We start from the raw sequence: 17,761 nt of genomic DNA, 5'->3' as shown, positions 1-17,761 counted from the left end.
AAATATCTACTCATTTATCTAGTCATTTTTAAGATTCCGTACTCAAAGGGTAAAACTAGGCACTAAGATTTCACAGCCTTTCTATCCGTCTGTCCGTCCGTCTGTCACCGGGCTGTATATCATAAACCGTGACAGCTAGACAGTTGAGATTTTCACAGAAGATGTATTTCTGTTACCGCTATAATAAAAAATAAACTGAATGATTAAACTATTCGAATAAGTAGCGGAAAGTAGTAATTCAAAGAAACTGTGACTGGAATCTACTTAGATTATAATAATAAATACTTTAGGGGGCTAATGTACAAAAAACGTGTTTTTTTTGTTTGCTTTATAGGTTGCGAAATCCTGTGTGCGCAAGCCCGACTCGCACTTGGCTAGTTTATCAACTTCCTTCCTTCTATTATTTAATGTATTTTTTCCAATAATACATCCTAGATATGTCTCGTAATCCAGAAATGTATAATTCATCGCATAAGCGTACGTGAGCCGTCAGCGAGAAACACAATAAGTAATCTCAGTCCGCGGATGTAAATGATATGAGGATCTCGAGGCACCAGTGTCTTCATTGTACTGCCAACCTACTTGGCAGACCCTTGCTCTATGCTAAACTTTCACAAAGTAAAGCCATTTTACCAACTTTGTTGAAATATTAACTGACCAATATGCTCAAAGTGGAATTAACACTTTACTTTTCTTTGTGGCAGAATTTGTAGTAAAATCACGTTTTCTCTACCGAATATACTTGTGATAGCTAAACCCACATAGTACGTGTGAAACCAAATGGATTTTACTGTAGATTTTTCTCGTGCTTCAGTGTTAAGTCCATATTTAATTTGGGTGGGAATTAGTGTTGAGTGCCTACATCATACTTTTTTATTGTTTATCAAAGGCTTACAAAAAACCAATACTTCAGATATGTTTTGAATTTTTGCTTTATTTCGCAAACAAATGAAAATGTAGTGGACATAATGGGTTTTATAACCGGTAGCAAATAAAGTAATCTATGCGGTAGGCTTGCACATTGTAACCATAACAGTTTTGTTTCATTATGTTCGCGGTTTTACTTCCCGTTTTATAGTGACTTTCATTTTGTCCAATATTAGTCGCTTATTTATAGGCAACAATACAATAAAAAGAACATTAATTTAAAGTACTTACGATATAAGTGCTTAGCTATATGAAATTATATAAAGTATACGCGCAACAAAGAACAAAGTGGGATAAGTGTCGTAATTGCTGGTAATGTCATTGTATTAGGTAACGTGCCTCTGATTCGTCGTCGAGGAAGTAATTAACGCGCGTGTGTCGACATACAAGGGAGTGAATTCGTCCGACATCTAAATAATATGTAAATAGAGATGTGAAGTGGCCGAGTCGTCGGCGCGCCGGGCGTACAACACTGTGCCGCTAACCTAATTGGCGGCGATTCTTCGGGAAATGTAAATTTTATGACTATCATGTTCCTCCTCATTCCCTCCACATTCTATTCAGTAAGGTCTGCTAGTTCGTAATTAATTGTTAAGTTTATCGCAGTGAAGGTTTCGCTTGTCTGAAATTGAGATCGTTATGATGTGTCAGTTCAATGTAACCTATAACTCGCGGTACGTGTAGGTTACGGTGTGATTGCGAGGGTGTAGACAGGTATTGGTATGAATGAAAGGTGGCTTTACCTTTGTTCTCGCATATCATCTTGTGTCGATCGGACGAGTTGAATGCTTGATGGTGTGTGGGGAAGGATAGGCCGGGAAGTCAGGGAGTGGGTGGCGAGGGCCCGAGCCTGTGCGTCAGATCTCGGTTTATTTGCGTCGGTTCCAAACCTCTAAACATCGGAACTCGCGCCGCCGCTATTCACTAGCGATTTCAATGGATTTTCGTGCACTGCTTATCTATAGGAGTTGGAATTATTTAGAGAATTTAAGTAAGTAGATTAGATATTTAAAAACGAATAAGTAATAGTAATTGGTATACCGAAGTGGAAAACTATGAGTTACCTAAAATAGACGAGATAACGTTTAGAAAAATGAAATATAGGAGAGAAATGTGTAGCTCTAGGTAAACCTAATTTCCTTTGGAAAACCTCGCGTGAATTTTTATTTATATTTAGCGCGACGACATTTCAGGATGTTTATTCACTATCGGCTTCGGGAAATGTATTTGAAGCCAGAATTCAAAGTGAAATCGCTTTATGTGACACATATTGAATCTATAAAGTAAGTAATATTGGAGACGTACAGACGTATCAGAATAAATACTGCAATTACTGTAACAGGTATCGCTCCGTTGGAGTGCTTAATTGATACTTATATTCGATAAAAACTATGTAGCATATAAATCTCTCGATTCAATAAAAATGGACTTCACAGTGTAAACGGAATCACTGACGAACTCGTGTTTCGAATGCAACTGTTACGATACGTTGTCCGTATTTTTTTATCCACTTTTGCTGGATGTTACGAAATTGACGGCTGAAATGTGTGTTTTATTCTTTTATCCGGCTGACGCGTAGGTGGTAACCCTAAACGGGATAGGGATGTGCAAAATGTTTTGTTTGCGCATGGTTTTACAACCACAAATCAAGTTGCTGTGTCCGGGGTAAAAAGCTTACAGATTGCATTCCATTAAATTTTTACGGGAACATTTTTTATTTGTAAAAATATTGTATTGATTACATTGGCATTCTGCTATTTGTTTGAATAAAAACGGAATTTTAACGTGTAAATACCGACTCGCTCAGTCGACGTTCTCTTGTTTTCCGTGTAATACGTAAATTGCCAACGTACAATAGGAACTTGCTCCAGCAAAGTGCATGTTTGAATACCTAAAGATGTTCTTGTTCAATCCTTTAGCTTCTTGTTCAATTACGCCCACTTTACGTAGCTTTGCTCACAACAATACTGAATAAATCCCCGTATTCTAGTGACCAGTGCATCTAAAACAGTCACGGTCACCTCTAGCTTACCTATAGGGGTTACGAGAACGTGCACCTCTAGAATAACTTATTGCACTTACCTTAAAGTAATTTAAGCACATTAACTAATTTGCTTTTATTAAAACGTATGGGTTGACAAAGTGAAACATTAGTTTAAAGTTAAGTATATAATGATGGGCGCATGTATTCAAGTTTTGTCGCAAGTTGAGGCGAGGATCCATTTCGTGGCTATTTAGGTATTATAATCGAGCATTGTTGGCACTCATATGCACATTGTGACTTTGTTAGCTGCGCTTTGCATGTCAATGATCTCAGTGCGTTAGAGTACGACGTTGTGCAAGCGCTGTGAATCGCGATGTAACGTATTTTTATTATCCTCACGTTTATTACGTATTCTTTATTCTACATTATAAGCGTGTATTTCAGCTTATCTACTAGCTTTTTGAAAGCCTAATGATTGTCCTAAACATCCGTTTATTTCATTGTTTCTTTTTTAAATTTAAGTTAGGCCTCTGCAGTAGCAGAGAAAAATATATACCGAAAGCGACCTTTAAAGATACAGAATACAGTGGTGTCATTTGTGCAATTAATTTGGTGCGTGTCTCGGTGTAAGATCTGTGACACTGTACAAACTCACATTAATGCTGTTTACTCACTAATTAGCCACGTACTAATGAGATAACTTCACGTGTTCGTTACATTATTGTCACGATAACATTGTATTTTCCAAGAATTTCAATCTACTTTCTTATAATACGTTAAATTACGTATGTTATTTTTTTGCCTATTTATACATTTTGTTATTAATTGAAAAAGGGATAAGAAGAATTAAAATTAAGAATTCTACAGTATGAAAAAGAGTTCAAGGAGGCACAACAAAGCCATTTGGTTGATTTTATTACCTCCAGCCAAGTACACGGCCGTCCTTGGACGGTGGAGGATAAAAATGTCCAAATAGATAATAAACATTGTTTATGTGGTTTGAAGAAACACAAAAAATGCATTTTCTTTACTTATTTTTAGATTTAAGTAATAGGTACCTTAAGCACGCCTTAAGCAAATATTAAAAGGCGTACTAAGGTTAAAGTTCATAAATTAAGGTATAATATGCCAAAGTGGTATTTAACTTGAGACTGCCTAGCCTAGCTATAAAATTAAAATTCATTTCAGCCATTTTCGACTTTCGAGAAGCACTTATTTCTCGTAGTGTTCGACTCAAGTTTAAAGAAAAGTTGTATTTGTGTTCTTCAGTTTCTATAATAATATTGGCATTTGGATTTTTAAGAAAAATAAAACAAGGAAAGCTTGAAGCGATTTGATGCCTCAACTAGGTTTGACGAAGTCCAGAGTAAAAAAAATACATATAAGTTATTAAAGAAAAAAAAAACAACTGTCATTGAATGTACTGAAACCCCTGAAGCTAAATAGAATTAATTTTGACTTGACTTGTACTTATGTATTCAGAAATTTATTGTTTGTATTTTTAAATTCATTAAACGTTTTGAATCTAAAAATACTTGCTTCTCCACTTCTATTATTCTTTTCAAAAACCGTTGGCGATAAATTATAATTTATATGAAAAGATAACCTTCTTGAGATTGCGACATAAAAACAGATTGTAAAAAAAAAAACATCAGAGACAATTAAGAACATTTAGCGAAAAGAAAATATTATATGAAAGTGGACGTTACGGTAGAGGGCGAAACGTTTGCCCTGCGGTGACCTACAGTTAGACATATCTTTTGGTTAAATTATTACATATTTTGTCGTACAAATAATCGTTGATGACGTTTCAAAAACCTATATTTAGTATATTGTTTTATTATAAACAGGAGTACTGATATAATTAATTACCAAGGATGACTTTAATATAAAAGAATGCACATAGGGGATTCACTATGATATACGAACCACTAGCATTTTCACTAAGTGCTAACGCTAGCATTAACTTCTTCCAGTACCAGGACAAAATAATTCAGTATATATGTTACGGGTAATGCTAGAAGGTGGAGTAAACCTAGGTTTACCCGGGTTGACTTAGTATTACCCAAGCTTCTTGGGTAAAGTCCGAATAATAAATGAAATAAATTTTAATTCAGGGTTTACCCATGCTCACCTAGGTCTACCCAACTTTGACTGGGTAATGTTAAAAATTTGTCTAATTAATTAGTGAAATGAAAATCTAAGGTCAATTTTAAACATTTATTATTTAAAAAACATACAAAGGCGATCGTAATCGCTTGAAGAGCATAAACTTAATATCTTAAATAGAAAAAAAACTAATAACGGTCGTTATTGTTCAAATTGATATTATTTATTTGAGCAAGATAAACTGCTGTGACATTAAGAATTGCACAATTTTCCTGCAACTTTACATGAACACTTCTTTGTGGCACATTTTGTTTTGCAATTACACCTTTTATAACCCTGGCCTTCTGAAACTGAATGTTCATTTGCAAGCTCTCGTAAGCTTCTTTTTCAGGTGATATATTTTCAATATCAATCAGTTTATCATGACACACAGAAAACTGATTCCTTGAGAACATTTCCTCAGTAGTACTACGTTCATTTCCTGACCTATACAGATCATCAGCTTTTTCTATAACTACCATAAGCACATTCCGAAACTCGCCTCTTCCTCTATCGAAATCTGGTATTTGGACTCTTACCGTATCTCCAACAGAACATGAAGGAAATTTTGAATTAGGGAATGCGGGCTTCCTAGAATTACGCCACGGGCTCGAAAAATACGCAACATCTAACATTACCCAGTCAGAGTTGGGTAGACCTAGGTGAGCATGGGTAAACCCCGAATCAAAATTTATTTTACTTATTATTCGGACTTTACCCAAAAAGCTTGGGTAATACTAAGTCAACCCGGGTAAACCTAGGTTTACTCCACCTTCTAGCATTACCCGTAACATATACAGCGACTACCTTGAACTTTACTACTTTTTAAAATTAGGTATAAATTGAGGTAACTTACTACTGAATATTGTCTCTTATTAGTTCATGCACGGACTATTAATATGTTATACGGAGTTAATATTAGGTTAAATCGATTGGGAGGTTTATTTCCAGCGTGACGGGCTCGCGGCGGTCGCTTCACCAACTTTGTAGTGTTCGTCAAACATTGCATCGTTCTTGTCAAATAAGTTTGTCGTTCCGCTCTGTTCACGGCTACGTTACACACTGGAGCCACTTCGGCACCCTCATAAAGCCTAATTTTCAGGATCACTACGTCGATTACGTAACTGAGCGAATCGCTTGAATTAGTTTCACAGTTATGCTTAGAGATAAACCCTCCGAGAACTTAAAGTTCGTAATGCCGTGTTCGGCTTCTGAACACGGAATTATTCTGAGCTCGCAAAACATTATAAGCATAGTGTGATATATAAATGGAAGCTTCTACTTTTTTCTAGCCCGAACTGTCCCACTGCTGGAAAATATTATTACTCTAATGTCGTTTGTTAAAAGTATTAATATAAACACAAGAATAGTTCTTGGGCTGTACATCTTCATCCATCTAATATAAGATCGGATGTGACAGACAAGCGAATGATCAACTTAAAAGGACTCCTTTCATAAGAAAAAACATGCTTGAGCCAACCCTAACTGGATATATATGAATATTTGATAACGGCCTTCGTCTCCAAGGGTTAGAATATAAGAAAAGCTAAATAAAATTGAATTTAATTGAATTGGAGCGTATTTTACTAAAGGTTTTTGACGAGTAGAATTAAGTGGGCAATGCACTAGGGATCTGTATTGTTTGATCCTATAAAGTTTTTAGATACAGATCTTAGATTGGAGCCACGCATGTAGTACATAGGTATCTAATCCAGTCCCTGCGGACGAACGGACAATTCTCGTAATTATTAGCTATATTCCCTGCACATGTGTTGTCACGCGATGTGTCATTGTCAAACGGTAGCTTGAACTTTCACTGGAAATTAGTATAAGTAGCGGTACCTTAAATTATTTCTAAAAACACTCTATAAATTGAAGTGTTGTAATGTATGCTCATTAGTCAGTCTGGCAATGATACGTAGTCTATTTTTAATTGTATTTTAGTACCTATACGACATATATGTAAGTAATAATAATTTCAGTTTGACTTTTTAAACTGTAAGCATTGAAAAGTGTTTTTTTATTTCATTATAGGTTTGCAGAAAAAAGAGACTCGATTACTTTTAAAAGAGAGTTAAAAGTCGCAATTACTTTCTAACTTTATAATAGCTTTTTAACACAGCTACAATCAGTGAATTTATAAAATCGTCAATAGAACTGAAACTCGATACATATAGATAGCGTAACATTGTCATAGCCGGTAAATTATAATGACGTGCTATTTATGAAAGTTTTAATTGTTCACGCAAGAGTTGGAATATTAGATAACACGTATTTAAAATAACAATGCTGGATAGAGTCCTTGGAGTGTGGTGTGTTTGAAGCGTTTGTCGAATGGCACTCAAGGTCGCCGCAACAATAGCTGAGTAGAGCTTGGGTTGCTTGCCTTTAGCTTAGTCGGCTCCTCTCACTGAATCTTGTAAAACTTGTAGTTAAATTGGATTGCTATTTCCACGAACGTAAAAGTATTCGTACATTGTGTGGATTTTATATATAAAGCACTTTTGGGGTTCTATTTCGAGAGCAATGGGGGAAAGGCACTTTACTCTATTGGAGCAAAGAATGACGCGAGCCCCTAGAGCTTTATTACAATCATACTTTTATGTTAGACCAAATGCATGACTAACTAACCATTCAGTTTCCATAGTAGCATTATGAGTACGTTATTAGTAAAAGCAGCTTTACAATATAAATATGCATTTCAATAAAACAGTACCTACATTTAAATCATGATGCTAGTAAAAATAAGGTTTTCAAAACAAAGAACAGCTTGCTAGAGTTTAAGTTTTCTTAAATATTAATGACATCAAACAGTATAAGAAAAATATTATCCAAATCACCAAACCGAAACTAATGTCCTTCGACACGCACTCAAACATATGTATGTATGGGGAATCGTTTATGTGCAACATACATACATTGTATGTAGTTTGTGACAACGTTTAATGAGCAAGGTTTAGATGATGATCAATGATGACCTAAATAAAGATGTGTAATATCCCTGATTACCGTATTTTTCCTAATAATAGATATTAGTTTGATACTGCGTCTAACTTCCCGAGAGAACATTTGATTTCTTTTTTCCGTGACTTGCTGACGTATCATCCGGGATCAAATCGTAACGAATATATATCTCCAGCATTCGGAAAATTCGTTCCGTTCTGATGAATCAGCAAATAATTCTTAACATGATATGTGATATACTTGTACAAATAGGTACACCGTACACGAGATCGGCTTTACAAAAACATCGCCTGTAGCAATACGGTAGGTACTTATTTATATCCGTAATGTTTCACTTATTTGTCTTTTTTGTGAATGGAAAGGTCGCGACTAAATTAAGGTTTAGTTTAAAATAGAAAGGTAGAAAAGTATTCATTTTCTTTATTAGTTTAGTAGGTACATCGGGCTTTTAGCGGGAGTGCTCTTTCTTTAAAATAATGAAATTGAAGCTTGAATAAATCAAATGATGAAATTCAGTTTCTCACGAAGAAAAAATTGATTTAATTTTCCTTTGATTATGGTTACGGCGTAGGCCTCTCCGTTTTGTGTCGTCATTCTTATTAAAACTTTTGGACAGATTGAGATTATGATATTTTTTATAATTCATTAAAAATACACTGTGGAATTTGTTTTGTCTTTCGTTTAACTTTATGTAAATGAAGAGATTTGTTTTATTTGCTTGAAAAAATATGGGCAATTAAGATGGAAAAATCTTTGATTCAATTTATGTTCAGAATCAGAATTCTGGTTTGCGACTCAATTAATTTCTGACGTAATTTACTGAGTCATTCGGGTTGACATCACGCCGACGATATACATTTGACTATTAAATGAACTGAAAGTCCTGGTAAGGCGCACGGCGCTACACACCTCATTGTGTTAGAACTTAGTAGATTACCTTGCGGATCTGTAAGCCTGAATGAAATTTGCAGACAGAATCTCTGGGGGCACTCTGTAACCTCGAGCTACTTTTCTAAGGTTGAATCTATTTGGGAAACTTTATGGTTGCCATCACTATTCTTAGAAAGTACCAAATCTCGTTTTGTTTTTATTTAGTTTTCGGCATCAGCATTTATATTATTGCGTAATTTACTATTCACTATAATTTGATATAAAAATAGAATTTTTGATAACTTAAATGAAGCCTTTTCTCATTACCCGTCTAAAACGTTTAGCTGTACAATGAAAATAAATAAAAAATGTGCATATTGTAAGCCATAAAAGACACAAGTTCGTTGACTATGATCGGCATAAAAATAAGATTCAAATTATAAAACACTCCATTATTTTGCTCGAGCACCTACTCACAAAAGAATAGGCAATTTAGTAAGGGAGGTGGTTCGCCTGCGTCTATTGGAGGAGGTAACAGCTAAAGCAATTATTTATTTTTTCTGCTAATGTTTATAATCACTCTCTTGTCTGGTTGTATCTGCTTGCTTTTAGGAAGGCTCGAGTGCCCAATACCATTTGAGTGTCTTAAAAGGTATGTTCATATTTAGCTAACAAGCCCGTAGCTGTTAATCACAGTGTGTAGCTAGGAAATGGTTAAGAAGACGAATAACAACTATATAGAAACCTAGATGAATTTGCAAGCTTACTCTAAACCGCAAGCATATAGTTCTTAGCGAGGTAACGAAGCTGATGACTTTACAGATGACACCAACTTTCACGTGGCATTTCAATTATGAACTTAGATTAGACAATCTGCTATCATAATTACTTTCTTCACTGTGATGAAATTTTCCTTAATAAAAAGATTCAGCGTCTTTGTGAACATTTAATATGATTTCATTCTCATTTACTTTAGTTTGCGGAGAACTAAATAACGTAGGTTCAACAATCGCCTAAAATAACATGTTAAGCATCTTTATCAAATTCAGAAGAAAAGCATCATTAGTTAATTATTCAGTAAAAATAGAACCTACCAATTTAAAAGTAAAATTCTTCAAATATAAACGGCGCTAACTCCCAAAGTATCGTCACAACAAGACAATAAGTCTATCAAGTCAAAGACAACAAAAAGATTTAAATGTTTAGACACTTTTCAATTAATATTTCAATTTGAGGTGTAGATGATACCAAGCTAAATTAATTTATTCCACCCCTGTTCTAAGTAAAGGCAGCCATTAAAGCTGTTGTTATAGGCACAACGGGACGTATGCCGCGATAGCTAGCCGAGTACTCTCACTTTTGGTCACTTGGGACGAGTTTGCTACAGAAACTCTATTAGACGCCGCGCTCACTAAGCCACGACAACTAGTTGGAGTCTGGAGCAAACAACCTACTTCACAACGTATACGCTTTTCAATTAATTTTGAGTGTTAATACTACGTTGTATACCAGCACTAAATATTACTATTCTATGAGAGCAGCGAACGGATCAGAAGATTACGCGCTTGACATCAGCAACTGGTACGTATCGGCGAAACTCTCACGAGTTCCATACGCAAGTTATTTGCATCTCATTTGAACAATCCGATATTTCTGAGAAATGTACACGCATGAGGTATAATAAGTCCTTACAATTCGGCATGGCAGCTTGTTTCGACTTTATTTATCGCAGTGGCAATTTTCACATTGTGATAATGATTGACGTAAAGTTGGATTATATTTTATTTATAAATCAACCAGGAAAATCAAAGAAAATCTTTTTCTATTTACAGTAAAAATTTGCGTAGATATATACTATTGGAAGTTGATAATGATGGCATTTAAGTGTGATTGCTATTTATTTCACTATGGTGCACAGGATGTTTAATTGTCAGTCTCTTGTTTTTCCGGAATCACTTGGAAAGGTTTTGTGAATAATTGTACAGAAAACCCTATATTTACTCATTTCATCACAAAATGATATCCCGACTTCCGCAGTCTTAAAACTCAGTATCAATCTGATACATCCAGTACCTATATGAAATGTGAAAAGTGAGTCTACAGATACTCTTAGGTTGTGAATTGCGTCAATAGCTATTAGTGGTAGCTTTTCACTAGCCAGGCAGATGTAGCTTTCCTTTTGGGACTCAAGTTATTTGCAGTTTTCATGTCTGAATATTCTGCAAAGTATTTTCTTGAAAGAATTTTCCCGACTAAATGCAAGTCTTACTTTCGGAATTCGTTGCTCGTTGCCTTTTGGAAAATGTACGATACTAAACTAAATTGGGTTTGATTCTGATTTCATAATTGTCGGTCTACTTCGGTAGTAGTTGAAGTTTATTTGAAAACTTAATTAAAGTTTGCAGCAAGATGACTCTTGTTTAATGCTTTGCACTTAAATAAAGACCTGCTTAGAATTTGATACGATTGTTATTTTTAGAGTAATCATTAACTAAATCTTTTGTTTACCTTAATCATGACAATGTTAGGAGGTAAGAGTCAACGACAAAATAAAGTCCCTGGGAATGTCCTAGACACAAACCCGTCCTCGCTTGATAGGAAAAACAAACACGGGTTACAGATGTAAATTTGTGTTTGGACGAAACGGAAAACATCCTTGGGAATTCGCCGTTGTGTTAAATTAGATAAAATGTGTTAGTGCACGGTCAAAGAAAAGCCCCTTACAGTTTTTAAACAAAGCCGTAATTTTGAACAACAATTCATTTAATTCGCTTTTAAGACTGTTGCCAAGTGTTTTATAAGTTTGGGTATTCATTCAAATAAAGATATTTTCAAGTAAAGCTCCTCAGAATGTCACTAAGTCAACCTGGAGTTTCCTCTCGCGAACGAAGTTACCGCCCCCTGAGGAGCAAGGTGCCATCAAGATTTAATGGATGTTATTATCATATAACGTCGAGACGAAAAAAAACAAAGAAATCAAATTACTTTTTAAGTTTACTTCTTTATTTGACTGACGTCATACTACTTATAAGAAGTTTAATAAAAGTACATGAGACAATGCTTCGTTGTTATCATCTTTTTCTCAATTATATATACCTTATATACCTATATATACCTTCACATAAAAACGGACACTATTGGTATAAACAACGGCTAAAACTGAAAGATTTTAAAAGGCATTGCCAATAATTGCTGTACCACTTAACAAATTCAGTGATCGTATTAGGTTTCATAACTTCTTAGAAATGAAACGGAAAGTTAAGAAACCAGTGGAAATCTTCGTATTGGCTACACAGCCAGCCTAAAGGTCGGTTAAGGACAATGACCGCTTCCTTAATAATAAAAAAAGCTTCCGAGTTTTTGCGCACGTCCTAAATGAACTAATTACTGCGCGATTCCTTCTTCTTTTTCTATAATATCTTAATTCTTGTTATGCCAACTCACCTTCATTATACTCAACAGTATTAAATACTTAGATCAGAAATTAGAGTGTGATTTTCTTTCATTGACTGACTGACACTGAAGAGAGCATAAATTAATCCCGAAAAGTTTTACATTACTTTCATTAGATAAAACCAAGTTAATCAAAATTACAGCTTTAATATCTATTCATCATGATTTAGATTTAATTTTAAATAAATGAAATTACTGATTGTATGTTAAGTCTCTTCGATTTAAAATGTGGACATTAATAATAATTAATTCAGTACCTACCTAGGTTTCTAATGGTAACGTACGTATCTACGTACCATCGGGGTACTACTAAATGGTATCTAACTAAATGAATAATAATAAATACAAAATAACAAGCCATTCAAGAGATCTACTTTGTAACCAACAAAGCATTCATAAAAAATGCAAATACCCAAATTATGAATCATTGTTATAATTTAAAAGAAAATATAGGCGCACTCGATTTAAATTAAATTGCAACAAGGTTCAACAATCTCCCCAGAGAAAGTTAAATGGCGGACGACCTGATGTACTACGTTATTAGAAATCAAAGCATATTTACTATATACTTCCATAAACAGAAGACAGCTTACTTGTCGGCGATGTCTTAACAACAAGCTCACCTAAGATTCCTCTGAAATTACTTTACGCGCAATATTAAATCTAATTTAATTAAAACGTAATGCGATAACATTTTATGTAGGTGTAATATAGCTCAAGTTATAAGGGCGTTTGTCATGGTATTATTATAATGAATATAACACGTGTCCACAGAGCTCCAAGGCTGCCCTTTAATTTGAAAACACATAGGTACGTATGTATAATAAAACAGGGACAATATAACAGTAGTGTAAAGGCGTATATTTGGTGATGCGGTTGGCCGACCCTTAGCCCATTCATTGTGTTACTTAGCATGAATGAAACACTAACGAACCTTATTTTTAATTTCAGCAACTCATACATGTAGGAGCGTAAACGTGATGTCACACATACACGATCCAAAAATAGACATTTCCGTTATAAACGAAAAGCTGATAAATGTTCTTGCTTTTCAATTTATTTTGCGATAAATAATAATTCTAGATGTCCATAGACAATTTCCTTAGCTGGTAGTTATACATTTATGATTTAATTTCATGTAAATAATTCAAGTTGCTTAAGATGTCTAAAAATAACGTTTCTATGTAAAGTAGGTAGCATCTGAATGGAATTTTAAACGAATCATTCGCAGCTTACCGCCAGCTAAGAGAATACTTGACCCAAAAAGGGAATATTAAAAAGATAAGATAAAAGGGCGATTAAATAAAGTTATTATTCCTCATGAACTTTAACGACAAAATGTTATTCAAGTAAACAGAAACATAAATTCCATTTCTATTTTAACATCTTAACCTTAGGTTGCCCTACGTCTAAAAAATCGTTGTATCAATATCAAACGCGACCCCAAATGGAAATAGTAACGGGCTTGAATGAACGAAGATGTTCACTGAACAGGAAAACGTTTGTTATCGAAAGGTCCTAACGATCTAAGATTTTTGATAGTTCAGCCTGTAAACTGAAGGCATATAGAACCTTTATGAAGCTTGAAGGTAATTACCACGATTCGCGTATCATTTGTTTGTTAAATTTGTTTAAAAGCATGTAGATAGCTGGTACATGTTGAGTGTCTATTTACTTCTATTTACTTTAATCTAATCATTATTTACTTTTTAATTATTCAACTTCTTTTCGTAAATTCTTTTCATCTATCCTTGAAGTTAGTGCATGAATTTCGTTGCCTACTTATATCACAGCCCTCATGATGTCGATCCGACGGAAAACTGTACACGAAATTGTGATTGATACAAGTTTCTCCATGGAGAAATAGAAATCAATTTTTAGGGTTCTGTTGTTATTGGAATACTCTCCACACCTGAGACTATGAGCAGAGTTTTATTACGGCCATATTTTTGTTTTCTTCCGTCAAATAAAGACTTTACTGCTCCATATTCATTCTCATTTTTCCAGAAGATACCTAGTCAGCGGAAATTCTGTGTAGTGGTCTCTATCGGTGAATTCGGTGCTGAAAAGGATTCAAAAAGTTTCGTTTTGAAAAAGATTTATAGTCTTCAATGTGACCTTAGACGGTCCTGACGTCAATTCTCGTCTCGAAGCTATACGTAAGTATACATAATTGCTCCTTTTGCTGCTATACTTTCGAGGTATCTGCATAATTTTTGATTTGTTACTGTCGAACCTCTTTTACGTATTATCCTGTATATTTGTGGAGTATATAAGCTAAGTACGTATTATTCATAACTCAAGGATACAGAATAATTACCATATTTTTCTTTTCAAAAATATTTTGCAGTGGATATTAAGTCATACATTACAGATCATTTACGAACGCGGGCAAAAAGTTATCTCTAGAGAATAAGTCTACAGTATGCAGCAGCAACCGCACAGGTGAATCTGTGAAGGTTCGACTGTACAAGACAAGGCTATTTTTAGTCCTGGCGTCTCAAAATAGATAGCAAACAATAATAACACTTAGGAAGATGGTAAAAGAGCTTAACCTTGTTGCAATTTTAAACAACAGTTTGACTTAAATCGTCTTAACTTAATGACAGGCAATTAAGTTGCGAAAACAATCTTTGTTGAAGCCGTATTCTCTCGGAAACATAAACTTGCACAACTTTGAATGAAATTAAATAACAATAAAGCAAAGAAGCATTTGTTTTTAAAAGCGGATGTCGAGGCAGTGTGAGCATAGAAGAAGCGGCATAAACTTACTTGTTGTGAGTGCGATCCGTGCGTGCGTCCTCGTAGTGGTGAACAATTAGAAGCACATAGTATAACAAGGGCACGGAGCTGAAGTTTGTTGTGCCGGCGCGGGCTGAGCGGGCGGCGCGGTGCGGCGGCTGCGGCGCAGGGCGCGGGAGTGGCGCGGACGTGCGGCTGGCGCGGCGGCGGGCAGCGACTGAAGGCGGCGCGCCGCCGACAGGCCGCGCAGCCCGCCCGCCCACGGCTCGGGCCTGCCGTCACGCCATTTACCCCACAATCTTTACATCACATAATATCACACCAAATATTTTTTCACATAAAATCGCAAATTGGAATATTTGATTTATTTTTCTACAACTTCGATCAATTCGTCTGATATTTTAACTTGAAGTACACGGGAACGCGTCACACATTTATGCTAGTCTATCGAAGTGTCAAAGGTTGATGTTTACACAACATGTTCTATTTATATCAGTTTTGTCAATAAGCTGATTGTTTTCTGTTTATATTGGTAAAGGGCTGGGTGGCTATGTTTCAGGCCCTATGTCATGTTATAAAAAATCTACTTATTGAAAAATCGATGACTATCCTAATGTTTAAAAGCATACAATTACACTTTTGTTCCTGGCACAGTTTATTCCTTTTACTTATAATTTTGCTTTTTTTCCATAACATTTGTCTTAAATGCGTCATATTAATCTGGAATTTTTGTGTCAAGAAAAAACCGTGAACTTTATGTCGGGAGTGAGTCACATGTTTGTGAGTCAAGTTAGTGGGATAGCTTTCTTCAAACCTCAGTTCTGTATAGCTACATAATAATAAAATTTGCTTGTCATGGTGCTCTTGATCTCTCCTCCCACGGCTTCTCTCATAATATTGTTTACAGCTCCACATAAAATGCTATAATAATACTAGATCAAGTTTCAGAGACACAAAAACTTGTACAGAGGGTAAAGGAGGGGTTCGTCCTTTGTAATTTGTTTTATTAAATCCTATTCGGGTCGGCAGGTAGTTCTGTGTATAAAGTTAATGAAATTTTATAAAATCTAAGACTTAGGATGCTGTTAATCCTTCATTATTCATGAGAAACGCAATAGATATTTTTGATAATAAATTCGTAAAATATATTTTTGTACTTATGTCCTTCGGGAAGACTTTCTATAAAGTAAAAATTGGGTTTATATTGTGTCGTAACCAGAGAACTCAATACTGGGTTTCCGTCTTAAATTTTCAACCTAAACGAAACGAGAATGTCTATTTCATAAAACCTATTCATTTCAAAACGTGATTTCATAAAAATCTTGGCTAATGATATAAATATCGCTATATTGAGTGAAATATTGAATACGTTAGAATTCAGTAAAAAACTATATTTGGTTCATGTTTCATAATAAACCGTGACACTTTTAATTACCTATTACATTTTCCGTGTAGTAAATAGAAACAACTAGCTCCGAATTTACGAAACCTCCGAAACAGTGTCAGCCAGCTGGCAAATAGGGAATTAATTTATGAATAGTATTATTATTCCTTTTTGAGGCTTGAAACCCTAAAACTTAAATGTTATTAAAGATCATAATCTCGAAATCTTACCTACATTAAGTGGCCTATCTCTTTATTTCTTGCTTGGGAGTCGCAGCCACAATTCGCAACCTACAGTATTTTTCCGTTACTTCTTTTCCTAATTATTCGCTGTAAAGTAACAAAAGCTATAAGAACGAACTGGTTATAATTTAATTAATAGATACGAGTATCTTGGTCTAAAATTGCTTGTGTTATTATTCGCGTATTGCCCGTAGCAAATAAACCACCCAAACACTTGGCGTGGGTGTAAAGTATGTAACTAAGGGATTATTATACCTATCATAAAACGAGGCGCAACATCAAGCGCCAGATTAATAACATCATACTGAAAAGTATTATCTATGTTACAGCACCTTTGAAAATGGACTTAGTAGCTTATGTGAGTTGATCTTTTTATTAATTTATATGTAAATATTGATATAATTATTGAAGTATATGAATATAACGGGATTGTCTTGGTTGACGTTTACTGAAATTGAGACATTCATCGTAGTACCTACGTCGTAGCAGTTTGCCTACGAGCACAGTGACTACGAGACACGTCTCCGACACGTAGTGTAGTCAAATTGACCTGTTATTTTTGTTTAATTAGCACATAGCTAATGTTACTGCAGGGAAATTCGATACAGCTAATGCCTACATTATATTAGCCTGAATTTCCACGCTACGGCATAATAACTTCTTTATTGATAACACGGCCGCCGTGGCGTTTATTAAAATTCAGAACACACTTGTTTTAGATGATAAAGCTTTCCGGATTTTAATGCTAAACAATTTAAATCAGAAGCAAAATATAATTAATTTTATTTGTATTTCAAACGAAAACAACTTACGTTATTAAATTCGTGGCCCTTCATCAAAGGGTTGATGTAGGTATGGTAAATCATTTTAGCTTTTGAAACATAATTAAGTAATCATTATAAAAAGTTATTAAAATGGAAGTGTATGGTGTCAGGAGACGTTGTTGCATCGTTTAACAGATTCTACGTATACATAATTAGTGAAACTGCTGTGGTCTGTATATTTATATATATAGTCATTAAGTGTAATTAACTGAGAGTGTTGAAG

The 17,761-nt window shown here is 34.8% G+C and overlaps 1 protein-coding gene across 1 annotated transcript in view; it reads right to left on the bottom strand.

The window, feature by feature from the left end:
- Jeb (jelly belly) overlaps positions 1-15,290 on the bottom strand; it is a 79,005-nt gene extending 63,715 nt beyond the window's left edge. Inside the window, exon 1 of the mRNA XM_049847430.2 lies at positions 15,119-15,290. The gene's annotated coding sequence lies outside the window, so the exon portion shown is untranslated. The remainder of the gene's footprint in view (positions 1-15,118) is intronic.
- Between the last annotated feature and the right edge of the window lie 2,471 nt (positions 15,291-17,761).

This window comes from Helicoverpa armigera, chromosome 7, assembly GCF_030705265.1.
Source record: "Helicoverpa armigera isolate CAAS_96S chromosome 7, ASM3070526v1, whole genome shotgun sequence".
NCBI classification, from domain to species: domain Eukaryota; kingdom Metazoa; phylum Arthropoda; class Insecta; order Lepidoptera; family Noctuidae; genus Helicoverpa; species Helicoverpa armigera.
The sequence above is the reverse complement of the archived record's forward strand: the minus strand, read 5'-3'. Positions and strand labels throughout refer to the sequence as shown.